Source organism: Dendrobates tinctorius, unplaced genomic scaffold (genome assembly GCF_039654945.1).
Source record: "Dendrobates tinctorius isolate UK_male_01 unplaced genomic scaffold, ASM3965494v1 ptg000086l, whole genome shotgun sequence".
Taxonomy (NCBI): domain Eukaryota; kingdom Metazoa; phylum Chordata; class Amphibia; order Anura; family Dendrobatidae; genus Dendrobates; species Dendrobates tinctorius.
Window position 1 is genome coordinate 68,201,004 of NW_027361754.1, and position 20,374 is coordinate 68,221,377.

A 20,374-nucleotide genomic window follows, 5' to 3' on the forward strand; every position below is an offset into this window, starting at 1 on the left:
AAATGCTGGGCAAGTAAATTTTTCTCCCTATCCCTTAAAAAATTCACTGAGTTTCTTTAGATAGACAATTAATGTATGACTGGTGGGGATCTGACCCTGAGGATTCTCGGTGATCAGAACAAAGATTCCATGTATACCCCCATATAGCTGCATGAGCAGCTGCCCTACAGTCTTTATTCTGCTTATCTTAGTAGACAGGAAATCTTAGACTGCTATCGATCTCACACTGAGCGGCTATCATAGTCAATCATTATTTCCTTACCCCAAAATCACAGTTGCATATTAAAAAAGGCACTTACTATAATGGGCAGAGATTTGTCCAGAAGAGTATCTTTGTTCGATCCTATTGTTCTATTCACAATTTTTATCTGCTACTTGTTCCATTAGTTTCTGAACTGTTGAAACCATTGAAGATGCATCTTAAATGGTAAATGAACCATTCCTTTATTATTATTTAAAAGGTTGTGAATCCTTTGGGGCTCATCCCTTGAGTAATGCAGTCTTGCTTATGCGAGAAACATTTTCAATTTAAGTTGTTTAACCCCTTTCTGACCTCGAACGGTATAGTACGTCCGCAGTCAGATTCCCCGCTTTGATGAGGGCTCCGGTGGTGAGCCTGCATCGAAGTCGGGACATGTGGGAAAAAATCGAAATGCCAGATTACGTTTTTTTGGTCACCGCAACATTGCATTAAAATGTAATAACGGGCGATCAAAAGAACAGATCTGCACATAAATAGTATACTTAGAAACGTCAGCTCGGCACACAAAAAATAAGCCCTCACCCAACTCCAGATCACGAAAAATAGAGACGCTATAGGTCTCGGAAAATGGCGCAAATTTTTAATTTTTTTTTTCTTGCAAACTTTGGAATTTTTTTTCATCACTTTTCTTTCATCAAAAAGCATGTTTGGTGTCTATGAACTCGTAATGACCTGGAGAATCATAATAGCAGGTCAGTTTTACCATTTAGTGAACCTAGCAAAAAAGCCCAACAAAAAACGTGTGAGACTGCAGTTTTTAGAAATTTCAACCGTACTTGGAATTTTTTTCCCGTTTTCGAATACACAGCATGGTAAAACCAATGATGTCGTTCAAAAGTACAACTTGTCCCGCAAAAAAATAAGCCCTCACATGGCCATATTGCTCTGACAAGAAGGGGAGCGAAAAACGAAAACGCAGACCTGTAAAAAGCTGGGGTCATTAAGGGGTTAAATCTTTCAAAAGTTTTTAAAACAATGTTGGAGAATATAAAAACTTTTTTTTCCAGTATTAAGAAGTTATTTTTAGTATATATTTTAGAGGCTGCTGGAAAGTGTGACTTGAGAAGGGTTCCAGAAATGAGAGTGAGCTAGCTGCTCAATAGATGGAGTCTAGGAAGCTTGGGAGATAGAGCGCTGCTTAGCTTAAAGGCATGCCTGTTGGTTACAAGAGTAAGAGTTACTGAGACCAGAGCTGGACCTAACAGCAAGCACAGTACTTGAAGTTTTTAGATTGCTTGTCTGCTGAAGAATCTATAGTTACATAGATAATATGGTTGAAAAAACACTCCAGCCCATCAAATTCAACAAATGACAATGAAGGACACCGATAGAGAGAAGTGGCTCTAAACACCAATGAGTGTTACTAACCTCTTCCTGATGACTACACTGTAGGACTGTCATCTGTCAACTGACTGCTGTTCGTGAAGTTACGTTACCACCAAGCTCAGTGCCACAACTTGGATGTGTAACCAACAAGCTCAGTGTAAGGCTGTATGCCCACGTGGCGTTTTTTAAGCATTTCCGCCGTGTTTTTGCAGCTGCGGAAATGCTTTAAAACGCATTCCCAAGCAATCCAATGGGATTCCGTAGTTGCTGTGCCCATGCTGCGTATTTTACCGCTCGGAATCGCATAGTGGTAAAATCCCCAGCACGTGTATTATTTCTGCGGAATCACGGTGATTCCACTGCCATAGAATTGCATTGAAACGCTCACTTTACTCATGTGGCTATGCCCACCATGCGTAAAGTGAGTGCTTCAAGTGCGGATGGTACCCAAGGTCTGGAGGAGGGAAGACTCCTCCATGCCCTGGGTACCATATTCCTATAAAAAGTAGAATTAAAATAAAAATAGGGATATACTTACCCTCTATCGTCCCCCTGAGTCCTTCCCACCCTCATTGGCGCTGGCGGCAATTTCCGTTCCCAGGGATGCATTGCGTGAATGACCTCTGACGACGTAATGATCTCGCGTGACCACTACGTCATCAGAGGGTCATCGCGCAATGCATCCCTGGGAGCGGAAGTTGCCGGCAGCGTCATGAGGGCCGGGAGGATTCCGGGGGCCGATGGAGGGTAAGTATATCTCTATTTTTTAATTATTTTTTAACATTCTATCTTTTACTATTGCTGCTGCATAGGCAGCATTAATAGTAAAAAGTTGGTCACACTTGTCAAGCACTATGCTTGACAAGTGTGACCAACCAGTCAATCACCTTTCCAAGCAATGCTTCAAATCGCTTGGAAAGCGCAAGCATTCTTCAAGCTAAAAACGCTTGTGTTTTGTGGGAAAACGCATACGAATTCTGCATGCATTTTACCCACGGCGGGGAGTTGCTGAAGTGCTGCGGACATTTCCACAGCATTTCTGCAACGTGGGCACATAGCCTAACAGTGTTGTGTTTGCCTCAGTATTGTTGTGTAAATAACGATTCATACCACACCATTAAGAAGTGTGATTCTTAATGTGTATCCATCAAGTTTGTGCTCAAATTTAGAGACTGTGATGTGACCACTGTGTGACTATGAGCTTGGCACAATATCCTGTTTGTGTTGGTAATTGGAATTTTGTACCCTTGAAGTTTTTTAATTGTGGGAGAACTTACTGAATATAAAAGACCCAACTTTTTTATATTATTCAAAGGTTTTGGTAATTTTCAAGGAACAAAACAACATAAAACATTATTCAAATTCTGACATAAAATAAAGAAACACAACAAGATCCCATTCAGGAGATGAGGACACCAAACGGTTGACTAGAGGATGTGTGGCGCCAGTCGCCACAGAGGTACTGCACCTCACCCAGAGGTGTGGTATCCCACAACCAGGTAAGTGGGTGCACCCGACCAGAATCCAACACACCAGTCGTGTAGCAGAGCACCCTTTATTGGCTCCCTGCTTGGAACATGAAGAGTGCTGGGAGGTGGGCGGAGCGCAGCTTAGGGTGGGAGCAGGATAGAAAGTGAGAAGAGATCCCTCTGAGGGAGGGAAGCAGAAGGACGTGTCTGCAGCAGCTCTACAGATTAGAGGCTACTGGACGGATTATGTTACAAACGAAGCTCTCTAGGAAAGAAGGTTCTTCTGAGACATAGGTGGAGCATACTCCCCGTGGGTCCCTTATCCACGCTGACTACAGGTCAGGTGGAGGGAAAAATTGACCACAAAGGGAACGGCCCGTTTGCATTCCTCAGGGTGCCACTGGCAAGCCGAAAACTTTAGTTACTTTATGGACCATCGCCCCTACCACAGTTACTCCGACTGGAAAGGTGCTATATAGAATCACAGAAACGGTGAGGTGTTGTCTGAACAGGATTCGCAGCTGCTGGCCCAGAACGATAACGGAAGTGCTAAAGTCGAAGGAAGGAGTTAAGCAGCATATTGTTTGGAGACGGCCAGGAAAGGTACACACTGACAGAGAAGGCTGGAAGGGTGTTCTTCATCTCATCTGGAAGTTGGCTGGACCCCTCATCTGGAGGGCGCAGCACTGATGTACTGCAGATAGAACTGTGAGTAAAGCCCATTGAACTACATGCAAGTGTGTCTTCCACGTTCTTTCCGCGCCTCACACCCAGCTCTGCTACATTCTCCACTCACTTCCTCACCATCTACCCACTCATTTCATCTGCCCTGGGACTACAGCTCTACCTGTGGAGAGCTTCTACATCTCAGCTGCACCACAACATCTGTCCCAGAGAAAGCAACACTGCAGCGCTGGTCAAACTGACCAGAAACCACAGGTGGCATCACGAATCACTTAATAAACTCTCCCCATCCAATTCTACCCCTTTTACATGACCGCCTGAGGCCACGGACCACGTCACTTCCACTGTGACATTTCCCATTGAAGTTAACGGGCCCGGCGCCGAGTATCCCATGGCCCCTCGGGCACGTCACTCTTGGCGTCATGAACAGGATGACGAAGCCCGATATCACCGGGTCCTGTGTGCTGAAGATTTATTACAATTGAAAGTTGCAAAAATGTGTAAAACAACGGATGCTATAGACTGTAAAATGGACTCTCAAAATGGCTGCCAGAGCAGTGCTGAGGGGTGTGCCATTATGGGTGGCACGAAAAGCCAGGAAACCCCCTTGCCTGTATTACTATGCTACAGCAACATGGCCAACGCCCAGAGGGGTCCGAGTTTTAGCCTGGTATGGTGGAAAAGGAAAGAGACGCCGCACCAAAGGGGAGGAGAGAAGCTCAGCAATGGGAAAAACCACCAACGAGAAACCACAACGCTGGGCAGCCATCATGGAGAGAGGGAGACCAGAGGAGCGTGGGGAAGCGCGTCGTCCTTCACCCAGCCCTGCGGTGCTCGGCTCCAGCTTGGTGAAAGAATTAGACGTGGCCTAGCTGGAGGAGATCCGCCGTCTACACCGAGATCTGCGGGACCACCAGGCTCTGTTAGAGCTGAAGAGGCAGCATGCCCAGGAGGGGTCTGCCCTCGGAGTACCCCCGACACCAGTACCCGACCCCAGCACTCCACCACTACCAGCCACTACCAGACCCGGTACCTGTGGCTGCAGTGTCACCGGATGTCACCGCCGCCATCCAGGAAGCAACTACACCCACTTCAGGAAGCGGCTCTCCTGCACCATCCACTCTGGATTCGGCCACCACATCAGCATCCTTGACACCGGAGCCTGCGGAAGATCCAAGTGGTGTAACAACAGGTATGACCGCCGCCCCTGCATCCTGGGAGACCCTGATAGGCCCCGGTGATCCCCCGCCTGTTCCAAAACCCGGGCAGGTAGTGATAGATCTGGCCTTGGACACCATACCCAGGGGGGAGAAGCTGGAACTGCTAGCGGCACTGCCCCCATCCTCCATAGGCAGGGGCTGTCAGGAAGACCTAGCCAGGGAGGAGTACCGTCAGTGGCAGATTCAAAAACTCGAGGCAGAACAAAAGGAGCAGGAGGAATGCAGGTTGGCTGTGCTTGGTCCGGATCTGCGGGGAAAGCGCCAGGCCCACGCAGATCGGTATGGACTGCGTGATTCGGCAGGATGGGGCAGAGTCCTGAACTTCAATCTGGATAAGGGATTTGGCTTTATTCAGGACCCCCAGGAAATATCAGACCTTTATGTAAGCCGCTGGGATGTGGAGACACACCTTAGGAAGGGACACCCAGGCCGTGACTTGTACCGGGGGATTACATCATCTTCACCCGTCATGAGGGGCTACGTGACTGGTACGCCCTAAATGTACACCACATCCCAGAGGAATTTATTGCGGCCTACGAACACGAAAGGGCACCAACCACTGTGGCAGCTGTAGCTCCTACCACAGTCTATACCCCTGCCAAAACAATGGCGGCGACGGCAACTGCAGTTTGTCATCAGGGTGCCTCTATCAAGCCGATAGCTTTGGTTACTTTATGGACTATCGCCCCTACCACAGTTACTCCGACTGGAAAGGCGCTATATAGAATCACAGAAATGGTGAGGCGTTGTCTGAACAGGATTCGCAGCTGCTGGCCCAGAACGATAACTCTGAAGTGGAAGGAAGGATTTAAGCAGCATATTGTTTGGAGACAGCCAGGTAAGGTACACACTGACAGGGAAGGCTGGAAGGGTGTTCTTCATCTCTTCTGGAAGTTGGCTGGACCCCTCACCTGGAGGACGCAGCACTGAAGCGGGCACCTGTACTGCAGACAGAACTGTGAGCAAAGCCCTTTGAACTACATGCAAGTGTGTCTTCCACGTTCTTTCCATGCCTCACACCCAGCTCTGCTACATTCTCCACTCCTCACTTCCTCACCATCTACCCCCTCATTTCATCTGCCCTGGGACTACAGCTCTACCTGTGGAGAGCGTCTACATCTCAGCTGCACCACAACATCTGTCCCAGAGAAGCAACACTACAGTGCTGGTCAAACTGACCAGAAACCACAGGTGGCGTCACGAATCACTTCATAAACTATCCCCATCAAATTCTACCCCTTTTACATGACCGCCTGAGGCCACGGACTGGGTCACTGCCACTGTGACATTTCCTATTGAAGTTAATGGGCCCGGTGCCGAGTATCCCACGTCCCCTCGGGCACGTCAGATGAGCCCTATATAATTATGAAGATCAGTTCTCAATAATATGATCCAATGTGGAGGGCAAATGGGGGCTATGGCAACGGAATATAAGATGCATGGGGCAAAAACAAACGTGTAGTCTGAACACAGTCCAAAGGTCAGCAGCAGAATATCAGATGCAAAGGGGCAATGACAAATGCGTAGTCTGAATGCGGTCCAAAGGTCAGCAGCAGAAAAATATCAGAAATTACAGCACAGGGTACAGGCAAACAGACCAGAGAGCACCAGCTTAGATCAAGCTTTTGACTGGCAATGATCTGGGCCAGACAGCTCACCTAAATAATGGCAAATACCAAGAATATGGAGGACCTGTGGAAGTCTCTGCACCTTCCAGTCAGGTCAACTGAGCTGTCGATCAAAGCACCGACAGCTCAGCACACCCCAGCACAGGATAGGATGCCAGAGCTGTCCACAGAGTCCCAGACACTCTGAGAAGAGGAATCATGATATGTACAGTCATGGCCAAAAGTTTTGAGAAGGACACAAATATATTTTCAAATGATCTGCTGGCCTCTGGTTTTTATGTGTTTGTCAGATGTTTTTATCACATACAGAAATATAATTGCAATCATATTATGAGTAGCAAAAGGTTTTATTGACAGAATGAGTTAATGCAGCAAGTCAATATTTGCAGTGTTGACCCTTCTTCTTCAGGACCTCAGCAATTCTCCCTGGCATGCTCTCAATAAACTTCTGGATCAAATCCTGACTGATAGCAGTCCATTCTTGCAAAATCAATGCTTTTATTTTGTCTGAATTTGAAGGTTTTTGTTTGTCCACCCGTCTCTTGATGATTGACCACAAGTTCTCAATGGGATTAAGATCTGGGGAGTTTCCAGGCCATGGTCCCAAAATCTCTGTTTTGTTCCCTGAGCCATTTAGTTATCACCTTTGCTTTATGGCAAGGTGCTCCATCATGTTGAAAAAGGCATTGTTGATCGCCAAACTGCTCTTGGACGGTTGGGAGAAGTTGCTCTTGGAGGACATTCTGGTACCATTCTTTATTCATGGCTGTGTTTTTAGGCAAGACTGAGAGAGAGCCCATTCCCTTGGCTGTGAAGCAACCCCACACATGAATGGTTTCAGGATGCTTGACAGGTGGCAAGAGACAAGACTGGTGGTAGCGCTCACCTGGTTTTCTCTGAATAAGCCGTTTTCCAGATGTCCCAAACAATCGAAAAGGGGATTCATCAGAGAAAATGACTTTACCCCAGTCCTCAGCAGTCCACTCCCTGTACCTCTTGCAGAATATCAGTCTGTCCAGGATGTTTTTCCTGGAGAGAAGTGGCTTCTTTGCTGCCCTCCTTGAGACCAGGCCTTGCTCCAAGAGTCTCCGCCTCACAGTGCATGCAGATGCACTCACACCTGAATGCTGCCATTCCTGAGCAAGCTCTGCACTGCTGGTAGCCCGATCCCGCAGCTGAAACACTTTTAAGAGACGGTCCTGGCGCTTGCTGGTCTTGGGTGCCCTGGAGCCTTTTTGGCAACAAGGGAACCTCTCTCCTTGAAGTTCTTGATGATGCGATAGATTGTTGACTGAGGTGCAATCTTTCTGGCTGCGATACTCTTCCCTGTTAAGCCATTTTTGTGCAGTGCAATGATGACTGCATGTGTTTCTTTACAGATAACCATGGTTAACAGAAGAGAAACAATGATGCCAAGCACCAGCCTCCTTTTAAAGTGTCCAGTGGTGTCATTCTTACTTAATCATGATAGATTGATCTCCAGCCCTTTCCTCATCAACACCCACACCTGTGTTAATGGAGCAATCACTGAAACGATGTTAGCTGGTCCTTTTAAGGCAGGGCTGCAATGATGTTGAAATGTGTTTTGGGGGATAAAGTTCATTTTCTAGGCAAATATTGACTTTGCAAGTAATTGCTGTTAAGCTGATCACTCTTTATAACATTCTGGGGTATATGCAAATTGCCATTAGAAAAAATGAAGCAGTAGACATTGTAAAAATTAATATTTGTGTAATTCTCAAAACTTTTGGCCATGACTGTATAACAAAGAACTGGGTAGATTGGTAAATGAGTATGATGACGATTTTGTCTGTACATAGTGATTCAAGTATATTGTGCCAAGTACTTCTCATACAAGAGGGTCATGACTTACTTTTGCAAAGTAGCCCACAGGAGGATTCTCCCGTTTTCCTGTGGGCCAGTCTGAGCTTGACCTCCACTGTGGATAAAAGTTAGTGAAAGGGAAGAAGGAATAAAGTAGTGGGGAGTAGGAGGCTTGTAGCTGAGTGAGATTGGACAAGAGTTTGAGATTTTGATTATTATGGCTACTAAACAAGTAAGAGGAGTACCTCTATCGGAGCCTATGGACTGCCTTAGCCTATTAGAGTATGCTAAGTGGAGAGTGACTAGACAGAGGACTATTGGGGCAAGCTCAATTAGATAGTTTAGTTTCAAACAAAAAAGAACTATTTTTGTCCCAAAACTTGAAACCTATAAACTTTCTTTATACTTACATTAATGTTTTTACATGCCACCAGAAGCACCTGCAACAGGCCGCTGTATTACTTTTAGGGTGTGAACCAACCTAGCTTTTTTTTGTCTTGTCTTTTTTTTGGTAAAGAGCAATTTTAATTTTTGCAAATTTGCATACTAACCAATTTAGCTACCATACTACTGGCTTTTGCCACATCTTCCTTTCCATGCATGCATCTACCTGGTAATGTACCTTTAAAAAGGTTGCAACATTTTTGACAAGAAGCGGGAGAATTTAAAGGAAAAAACTTATAAATGACAAGGTGAATGTTTTACATACCTGTTAGTCAAATTTTCCATTTGTTGCTACATTGTCTTTTTTGGGAAGGGAATTAATTTGCTTAACTTAAAATCTGAAAATAAGCTATTACTATGAATTAAGATATTTAACAGTGTAGTTCAATTTTGACACTCCTGATTAAATTGTCAATTTGGAGACACATGCACGCCACAAAGATATTGAGGAACCTTGATGAAGAGGGACCGCGTCCCTCGAAACGCGTCGTTCAGACTGACCCTTAGCAGTACCCGTCCAGCCCAGCAGCTGGTCACGTGACGTCACGCCCCCAGCGTTCTGCTCCCTGCAGTGTGTCGGCGGCGGTGCTTCGGCCGGAGCCCGCCGTCAGCCTCTACCTCTCTACAGCTCCCCGCTCTCCATCCCCGCTTGGCAGCCAGATTTCAACTATCAATGGCGGACTGAGAGCGCATCGCTACATGCTGCACGTGGTTTTACTTCTCAATAGCTGAACTCAGCAACCTGGCTCTGCATTACCACAAGTAAGTGTCTAAACTCACCGCTATTTACTAACAACGGTGAGAGCCTAATGTGCACAGCATCTGTGCGGTCTAATCACTGCTTGTCACTCAATTTACCGCTATTTGGCAACAACAGTGTGCAATATTAGTGAAGGGTCAATCCCCGATATAAAACTATGTTTTAACGACTTTTTGGCCTTTATTCATTCAAGGCTTCTTGCGCATAAGCGCAGTGAAGTTTGTTTTATATTTTAGCTTGCAATTTATTTAACAGGATCTGCACAGCGCCTGTCTTTGACTTGCAGCTATTGCAGTAGTTTCCTTCTAGGTAGAGCGCCAGTGTGTATAACCAATTGTGATATGGAGGACATACTGGTGCTGCACTAGTATTAATCTTTTTGGCCTCTTCCTACTTCCTAAATAAACATAATTTTTGGATAGCTAATAAAAAGTTTTTGTAACTAATCTGTCACGACTCTGTTGCCCTAACTCTAGTGGCATCCTAGCTCGTCCTGTTCCCTGAATTACTTCTGATGGTAAAGATGCTGGGGCCATGTACCTTGCCTTAGCTCCTGACTCCAACCTCAGTCTGTTCCCTTCACCCACCCAGGGAAGAGAGGAGTAGTGTACCAAAATACACCAAACAGACTAACAAGGTAGTACAAACGAGTAAAGGAAAATACCAGTCATACAAATATGCACACATAAACAGCAAAGGGAGACGCAAGGGAGTGGAGGATGATTGTTAAACCAAAGTACTAGAAGAAAGGGAATTATTACACATTCAAAACCTAATGAGTGCTGCTGAAGAAAATAACGCAAATAGGTTCTTATCCAAGACACAAATCTAATATATAAAGCTCAGTGTATGTGTATGTATGTATGTGTGTGTGTGTATGTCCGGGATTGGCATCCGCACTGTCACAGCTACAGCCACAAAATTTGGCACAGTCACACATCTGAACCCCGAGAGTGTCCTAAGCTATGTTGTGAGGCAAAATTTTAACCCCATGTCATAATGGTTGCCATGGCGACGCTGATGTCATCATAGGTTGCAAGGCCCGCCGCTCATTATGATGTCATAATGGTTGACTGTGGGATGGAGGATGTGTGATGGGTATATGGGCACTGGACTATGGGATGGAGGATATGTATGACGGGTATATGGGCACGGGACTATGGAATGGAGGATGTGTGATGGGTATATGGGCACTGGACTATGGGATGGAGGATATGTATGATGGGTATATGGGCATGGGACTATGGGATGGAGGATGTGTGATGGGTATTTGGGCATGGGACTATGGGATGGAGGATATGTATGATGAGTATATGGGCATGGGATGGAGGATGTGTGATGGGTATATGGGCATGGGACTATGGGATGGAGGATGTATGATGGGTATATGGGCATGGGACTATGGGATGGAGCATATGTATGATGGGTATATGGGCATGGGACTATGAGATGAATGATGTGTGATGGGTATATGGGCACTCGACTATGGGATGGCGAATATGTATGATGGGTATATGGGCATGGGACTATGGGATGGAGGATGTGTGATGGGTATATGGGCACTCGACTATGGGATGGAGGGTATGCATGATGGGTATATGGGCATGGGCCTCTGGGATGGTGAATATGTATGATGGGTATATGGGCATGGGACTATGGGATGGAGAATAATTATAATTTGTTATAACTAACCACAGTTAGTTACTATGCCCGGGCAGTGCCGGGCTCTTCAGCTAGTGGTTTGATAAAATTGAATTGTACTCACCAGATGGAGCTTTAATTGGGCTTGTAGGACTATTCACTGCAGCAGATCCACAGGTCCACTGATGACCAACCGTAGGGAAAAAATTTGGGTAAACGTGGATTTATTCTGCGATGCTGAATAACTGAAAAACCGGGTGTATTATCATAATATGTGGTTTTATTCAACACGATCACCTGACAGACAATGTCAGAGTTCAAAGACAAGACACATGGTGTATTCACATTTGAATTAAAAGAACAAAAAATGTTCTTATTGCGTGATATTAATATTACTTTTATTTGTATTTGCAGCGGGAATATAGACAGAAAACTAAAAAAAAGAAAGAAATGAAGAAGGGAAATGTCATAGAAGAGACAAGAACTCACTGCCTCAAAATGAACGGAATACAAAAGTGTCTTCTGATGCAGTTACACATGAACCAAACTGACTGAGGAATTTTTCATTCAAATCTAAACATATCATGGACAAAAGATATATATCATATATGGCTTTTAATAATAAAATTAAAAGCAAATGAACTGTAATAAAAATGTATTTAAAAAATATGGTTTTATCATTCAATAAACAATATATACTTGGATATGTGTATAAAAGGTGTTTTTTCTGTGAGAAATCATTATAAATGCACAAGAATGATAAACTTTATTATTAAATTACAAAGATAGGCCATATCTCATAAAATATATTAAAGGATTAGCATAAAAATTATTTGATTAGCTAAAATAAATTTAAAAGGAAAAGTGCAATTGTACTGTAGGAAGCGAACCAGCTCCAATAGGCAACATTATATACTCAAAAAATAGAGAGCTGAGAACGTATGGCTGATCGTTCACAAGAAACGAAGGGAATGTGATGATGAGATGATTATAATCACTTCCCACTAAAAGCATTCCTCATTTCACACACGTAAATTAATATGTTAGGAAGAAATGAAGAGGCAAACATTTTGCACAGATAAATTAATAGGTTCGCAAGAATTAGCGATTAAATGTATTGAAATAAATTGATTCTGTATACATAATTAAATTCATTAAAATTCACATGAAATTTAGGTGTGTTGATGTGGTTGAAGAGACTGTGTTCTGTTCAATTGAACCTGTGGAGCCGTAACGAAGAGCGTTCAGAACAAGCAAAAAAAGGGAGAAAGAAGGATCGATACTCACAATGGTTTTTTGAATGGTTTGGTTGTGCTGTTTAAAGATTAATAATCTTACATTATACCATACCATTAATTGTACTAATCATATAACAAATGTGCATAGTGCTTGGATTCCCATCATAAAAACTAGAATTATAACAAAAAATTACTATATATATATATATATATATTCTATTAAACAAATCAGTCAAAAACTTCAGTAATTTCATTTAACCCATGTGGTTTTAATGTATTTAACCCCTTCACGACCAATGACGCCACATAGGCGTCATGAAACCTGGTTCAAATCTGACCAGTGACGCCTATGTGGCGTCATGACTTCTAAGCCCCCCTGCGGGTCGGGTGACCGGGGTCACTGAAAGGTCACCCGACCCGCAGATACAGGGGGCTTTGTAATTCACCACAGGGGGCGTGGCTTCGCCCCCACGTGGCTACGATCGCTCTGATTGGCTGTTAAAAGTGAAACAGCCAATCAGAGCGATAGTAATATTTCATCAATGAAAATTGATGAAATATTACAATCCAGCCATGTCCGACGCTGCTGTAGCATCGGACATGGCTGGAGACACCGATTCCACCCCCCCACGGCGATCGCCCCTCCGCAACTGAATGACAGCAGCGATCTGCTGCTGCTGTCATCATCTGCCCCCCTCCCATTCCCTCTGCTCCCCGCCAGCCTCCGATCCCCCCCTCACCCCCCCGGTACCTCCTGAGTCCCCCGTCCCTCCCGGTGTCCCTCGGGTCCGGATGATGGGCGCCGCCATCTTTGAAAATGGCGGGCGCATGCGCAGTGCGCCCGCCCGAATCTGCCGGCTACAGATTCCATTCTTTCATTTTGATCACTCTCACAGTGATCAAAATGAAAGAAAAAGTAAATAAACCCCCCGATTATCACCCCCATAGGTAGGCACAACTAATAAAATAAAGAAAATATTTTTATTTTTATTTTTCCATTAGGGTTAGGGTTAGGGTTGAAAAGAGGGTTAGGGTTAGGGTTGAAAAGAGGGTTAGGGTTAAAAAGAGGGTTAGGGTTAGGGTTGAAAAGAGGGTTAGGGTTGAAAAGAGGGTTAGGGTTAGGGTTGGAAAGAGGGTTAGGGTTGGAAAGAGGGTTAGGGTTGGAAAGAGGGTTAGGGTTGGAAAGGGTTAGGGTTGGAAAGAGGGTTAGGGTTGGAATTAGGGTTAGGGTTGGAATTAGGGTTAGGGATGGAATTAGGGTTAGGCTTGTGGTTAGGGTTATGGTTAGGGTTGGGATTAGGGTTCGGGGTCTGTTGGGGTTAGGGTTATGGTTAGGGTTGGAATTAGGGTTAGGGATGTGTTGGGGTTAGGGCTGTGGTTAGGGGTGTGTTGGCGTTAGGGCTGGAGTTAGAATTGAGGGGTTTCCACTGTTTAGGCACATCAGGGGGTCACCAAACGCGACATGGTGCAACCATTGATTCCAGCCAATTTTGCGTTCAAAAAGTTAAATGGTGCTTCCTCCCTTCCAAGCCCCGACGTGTTCCCAAACAGTGGTTTACCCCAACATATGGGGTATCAGCGTACTCAGGAAAAATTGCACAACAACTTTGGGGGTCTAATTTCTCCTGGTACCCTTGGGAAAATAAAAAATTGGGGGCTAAAAAAATATTTTTGTGGAAAAATTTTTTTTTTTTAATTTTCACGTCTCTGCGTTATAAACTTCTGTGAAGCACTTGGGGGTCCAAAGTGCTCACCAGGCATCTAGATAAGTTACTTGGGAGGTCTAGTTTCCAAAATGGGGTCACTTGTGGGGGGTTTCTATTGTTTAGGCACATCAGGGGCTCTGCAAACGTAATGACGACCGCAGACCATTCCATCAAAGTCTGCATTTCAAAACGCCACTACTTCCATTCCGAGCCCTTACGTGTGCCCAAACAATAGTTCCCCCCATATATGGGGCACCAGTGTACTCAGGACAAACTGTACAACAACTTTTGGGGTCCAATTTATCCTGCTACCCTTGTGAAAAAAAAAATTGCTGGCTAAAAATCATTTTTTTTGAGGAAAAAAAAATATTTTTTATTTTCACGTCTCTGCGTTATAAACTTCTGTGAAGCACTTGGGGGTTCAAGGTGCTCACCACACATCTAGATAAGTTCCTTAGGGGGTCTAGTTTCCAAAATGGGGTTACTTGTGGGGGGGTTCCACAGTTTAGGTACATCAGGGGTTCTGCAAATGTAACATGATGCCCGCAGACCATTCCATCAAAGTCAGCATTTCATAATGTCACTACTTCCCTTCCGAGCCCCGACGTGTACCCAAACAGTGGTCATCCCCCACATATGGGGTAGCAGCGTACTCAGGACAAACTGGACAACAACTTTTGGGGTCCAATTTATCCTGCTACCCTTGTGAAAAAAAAAGCTAGCTAAAAATCATTTTTTTTGAGGAAAAAAAAATATTTTTTATTTTCACGTCTCTGCGTTATAAACTTCTGTGAAGCACTTGGGGGTTCAAGGTGCTCACCACACATCTAGATAAGTTCCTTGGGGGGTCTAGTTTCCAAAATGGGGTCACTTGTGGGGGGGTTCCACAGTTTAGGTACATCAGGGGTTCTGCAAATGTAACATGATGCCCGCAGACCATTCCATCAAAGTCAGCATTTCATAATGTCACTACTTCCCTTCCGAGCCCCGATGTGTACCCAAACAGTGGTCCCCACCCACATATGAGGTATCAGCGTACTCAGGACAAACTGGACAACAACTTTTGGGGCCAATTTATCCTGCTACCCCTGTGAAAAAAAAATTGCTGGCTAAAAATCATTTTTTTTTGTGGAAGAAAAAATATTTTTTATTTTCACGTCTCTGCGTTATAAACTTCTGTGAAGCGCTTGGGGGTTCAAGGTGCTCACCACACATCTAGATAAGTTCCTTGGGGGGTCTAGTCTCCAATTTGGGGTCACTTGTGGGGGGGTTCCACAGTTTAGGTACATCAGGGGCTCTGCAAATGTAACATGACACCCGCAGACCATTCCATCAAAGTCAGCATTTCAAAATGTCACTACTTCCCTTCCGAGCCCCGACGTGTGCCCAAACAGTGGTTCCCCCCCACATGTGGGGTACCAGCATACTCAGGACAAACTGGACAACAATTTTTGGGGTCTAATTTATCCTGGTACCCTTGTGAAAATAAAAAATTGCGCACTAAAAAATAATTTTTTGAGGGAAAAAAATTTTTTTTTATTTTCACGGCTCTGCGTCATAAACTTTTGTGAAGCACTTGAGGGTTCAAGGTGCTCACTACACATCTAGATAAGTTCCTTAGGGGGTCTAGTTTCCAAAATGGGGTCATTTGTGGGGGAGCTCCAATGTTTAGGCACACAGGGGCTCTCCAAACACAACATGGTGTCCGCTAACGATTGGAAGTAATTTGCATTTCAAAAAGTCAAATGGCGCTCCTTCCCTTCTGAGCCCTGCCGTGTGCCCAAACAGTGGTTCCCCCCCACATATGGGGTACCAGCGTACTCAGGACAAACTGGACAACAAGATTTGTGGTCTAATTTCTCCTGTTAGCCTTGTGAAAATTAAAAATAGTATGCTAAAAATCATTTTTGAGGAAAAAAAAATATTTTTTATTTTCACTGCTCTGTGTTATAAACTTTTGTGAAGCACTTGGGGGTTAAAAGTGCTCCCTACACGTCTAGATAAGTTCCTTAGGGGGTCTAGTTTCCAAAATGGGGTCACTTGTGGGGGAGCTCCAATGTTTAGGTGCACAGGGGCTCTCCAAATGCGACATGGTGTCCGATAACGATTGGAGCTAATTTTCCATTCAAAAAGTCAAATGGTGCTCCTTGCCTGCCGGGCCATGCCGTGCACCCAAACAGTGGTTTATGACCACATATGAGGTATCTGTGCACTCAAGAGAAATTGCTCAACAAATTTTAGGATCTATTTTATCCTGTTGCCCATGTGAAAATGAAAAAACTGAGGCTAAAAGAAAATTTTTGTGATAAAAAAGTATTTTTTTTTTTACAGATCAATTTGTAAAGTACCTTGGGGTTCAAAGTGATCACTATGCATCTAGATAAGTTGCTTGGGGGGTCTAGTGTCCAAAATGGGGTCACTTGTGGAGGAGCTCCAATGTTTATGCACACAGGGGCTCTCCAAACACGACATGGCAACCGCTAAATATTCCAGCATATTTTCCATTCAAAAAGTCAAATGGCGCTCCTTCCCTTCTGAGCCGTGCCGTGCGCCCAAACAGTGGTTTATGACCACATATGAGGTATCGTTGTACTCAGGAGAAATTGCCCAACAAATTTTAGGATCCATTTTATCCTGTTTCCCATGTGAAAATGAAAAAATTGATGCTAAAAGAAAATTTTTGTTGGAAAAATTAAAATGTCCATTTTTTCTTTCCACATTGCTTTAGTTCCTGTGAAACACCTGAAGGGTTAATAATCTTCTTGAATGTAGTTTTGAGTAGCTTGAGGGGTGCAGTTTTTAGAATGGTGTAACTTTTGGGTATTTTCTGCCATATAGACCCCTCAAAGTGACTTCAAATGTGAGGTGGTCCCTAAAAAAAATGGTTTTGTAAATTTTATTGTAAAAATGAGAAATCGCTGGTCAACTTTTAACCCTTATAACTTCCTAACAAAAAAATATTTTGTTTCCAAAATTGTGCTGATGTAAAGTAGACATATGGGAAATGTTATTTATTAACTATTTTGTGTCACATAACTCTGGTTTAACAGAATAAAAATTCAAAATTTGAAAATTGCAAAATTTTCTACATTTTCACCAAATTTCTGATTTTTTGACAAATAAACGCAAAAATTATCAACCTAAATTTACCACTAACATGAAGCCCAATATGTCACGAAAAAACAATCTCAGAATCGCTAGGATCCGTTGAAGCGTTCCTGAGTTATTACCTCATAAAGGGACACTGGTCAGAATTGCAAAAAATGGCCTGGTCATAATTAAATTCATTAAAATTCACATGAAATTTAGGTGTGTTGATGTGGTTGAAGAGACTGTGTTCCGTTCAATTGAACCTGTGGAGCCGTAACGAAGAGCGTTCAGAACAAGCAAAAAAAGGGAGGAAGAAGGATCGATACTCACAATGGTTTTTTGAATGGTTTGGTTGTGCTGTTTAAAGATTAATAATCTTACATTATACCATACCATTAATTGTACTAATCATATAACAAATGTGCATAGTGCTTGGATTCCCATCATAAAAACTAGAATTATAACAAAAAATTACTATATATATATATATATATATATATATATTCTATTAAACAAATCAGTCAAAAACTTCAGTAATTTCATTTAACCCATGTGGTTTTAATGTATTTAATCTATAAATCCAATAGATTTCTTTGCGACTGAGTTTTCGTAATCTATCAGTGGTGTTAATAGATATATATTCTATGGGACTAATGTTAAGCTCATTATAACTTTTTTCATGTGCAATAGAAAAATGTCTTGAAAGACCATGAAGAAGAAAGCCCTTACGAATATTATGCCTGTGCGAATTAAGTCTTAAATGTAGAGGTTGTGTAGTTCTTTTTATATATTGTATCCCACAATTACATTCAATTAGATAAATAATAAAATCAGTCTAACAATTAAGATTTTGCTTAATAGGAAAATTTTCTTTAGTTGAGGAGGAGGAAAAACTCATAGAACCATGATAGTATGACAGCATAAACAGTTTTTGGAGCCGCATTTTTAAATACATTAATGGTGGGGTTCTCTGAAATGTGATGCCTGGATTTCTGAGTAAATGGTTACCTAGGATGGGATCATCCAATAAAATATGCCAGTTCTTTTCAAGGACTTTCCTAATCACCTTATGTTTGGACTTATAGTGTGTGATGAAATTCATTGTATAATTCCTATCTGATGGATTTCCAGCTTTCTTCTTTAGTAATAACCAATTTTGATTAGTGGCTAACAGTTTATTGAATGCTCTTCTAATAAGTCCATCTGGATAGTTTTGGAATGAAAATATTTCCTGTAGTAGGGCAGCTTGTTCTCTGAAATCATTCTCCAAACTACAATTCTTTCTAATTCTATAAAATTGTTTACTGGGAATATTATTGAGCCATTTAATATAATGACGACTCCTATAGAGAATGTAGCTATTAGTATCCACTTACTTAAAAAAGCTTTTGTTAACCCCTTTACCCCCAAGGGTGGTTTGCACGTTCATGTTCAGGCCAATTTTTACAATTCTGACCACTGTCCCTTTATGAGGTTATAACTCTGGAACGCTTCAACGGATCTAGGCGATTCTGGGATTGTTTTCTCGTGACAAATTGTACTTCACTTTAGTGGTAAAAAATTGTTCGCTATAACTTGCGTTTATTTATGAAGAAAATAGAAATATGTTGAAAATTTTGCAATTTTCAAACTTTGAATTTTTATGCCTTTAAAACAGAGAAATATGTGACACAAAATAGTTACTAAATAACATTTCCCACATGTCTACATGAGCACAATTTGGGAAACTGTTAGGAAGTTATAAGGGTTAAAAGTTGACCAGCGATTTCTCATTTTTACAACAAAACTTACAAAACCATTTTTTTTAGGGACCACCTCACATTTGAAGTCACTTTGAGGGTTCTATATGGTGGAAAATAGCCAAAAGTGACACCATTCTAAAATCTGCACCCCTCAAGCTACTCAAAACTACATTCAAGAAGATTATTAACCCTTCATGTGCTTCACAGGAGCAGAAGCAACGTGGAAGGAAAAAATGAACATTTAACTTTTTAGTCACAAAAATGATCTTTTGGCAACAATTTTTTTATTTTTCCAAGGGTAACAGGAGAAATTGGACCACAAAAGTTGTGTCCAATTTGTCCTGAGTATGCTGATACGCAATATGTGGGGGGAACCACTGTGGGCACATGACAGGGCTCAAAAGGGAAGGAGCGCCGTTTGACTTTTTCAACCTAAAATTGGCTGGAATTGAGATCGCACGCATGTCGCGTTTGACGAGTACCTGATGTGCCTAAACAGTGGAAATCCCCCACAAGTGACCACATTTTTTAAACTAAATCCCCTAAGGAACTTATCTAGATGTGTGGTGAGCACTTTGAACCCCCAAGGGCTTCACAGAAGTTTATAGCGCCCGGGCGTGAAAATAAAAAATAATTTATTCAACAAGCATGATCATTTAGTCCCCAATATTTTGTTTTCCCAAGGGTTACAGGAGAAATTGGACCCCAAAAGTTGTCCATTTTGTCCTGAGTACGTTGATATGCAATATGTGGGGGGAACCACTGTTTGGGCACATGGCAGGGCTCAAAAGGGAAGGAGCGCCGTTTGACTTTTTCAACCTAAAATTGACTGAAATTGAGATCGGACGCATGTCGCGTTTGACGAGTGCCTGATGTACCTAAACAGGGGAAACCCCCAACATGTGACCCTATTTTGGAAAATAGACCCCCTAAGGAACTTATCTAGATGCGTGGTGAGCACTTTGAACCCCCAAGGGCTTCACAGAGCATTATAATGCCCCGGCGTGAAAATAAAAAATCATATTTTTTCCACAAATATGATCATTTAGTCCCCAATATTTTGTTTTCCCAAGGGTAACAAAGAAATTGGACCCCAAAAGTTGTCCAATTTGTCCTGAGTACGCTGACACCCAATATGTGGGGGGAACCACTGATTGGGCACATGGCAGGGCTCAGAAGGGAAGGAGCGCCGTTTGACTTATTCAACCTAAAATTAGCTGGAATTGAGATCAGACGCCATGTCGCGTTTGACGAGCGCCTGATGTGCCTAAACAGTGGAAACCCCCCACAAGTGACCCCATTTTGGAAACTAGACCCCCTAAGGAACTTATCTAGATGTG

General features: G+C 43.0%; 1 long non-coding RNA gene across 1 annotated transcript in view; it reads left to right on the top strand.

Moving 5' to 3' along the window:
* LOC141098093 (uncharacterized) overlaps positions 1-11,962 on the top strand; it is a 29,414-nt gene extending 17,452 nt beyond the window's left edge. Inside the window, exon 2 of the long non-coding RNA XR_012234145.1 lies at positions 11,673-11,962. This is a non-coding gene — a long non-coding RNA (uncharacterized lncRNA). The remainder of the gene's footprint in view (positions 1-11,672) is intronic.
* The last annotated feature ends 8,412 nt before the right edge of the window (positions 11,963-20,374 follow it).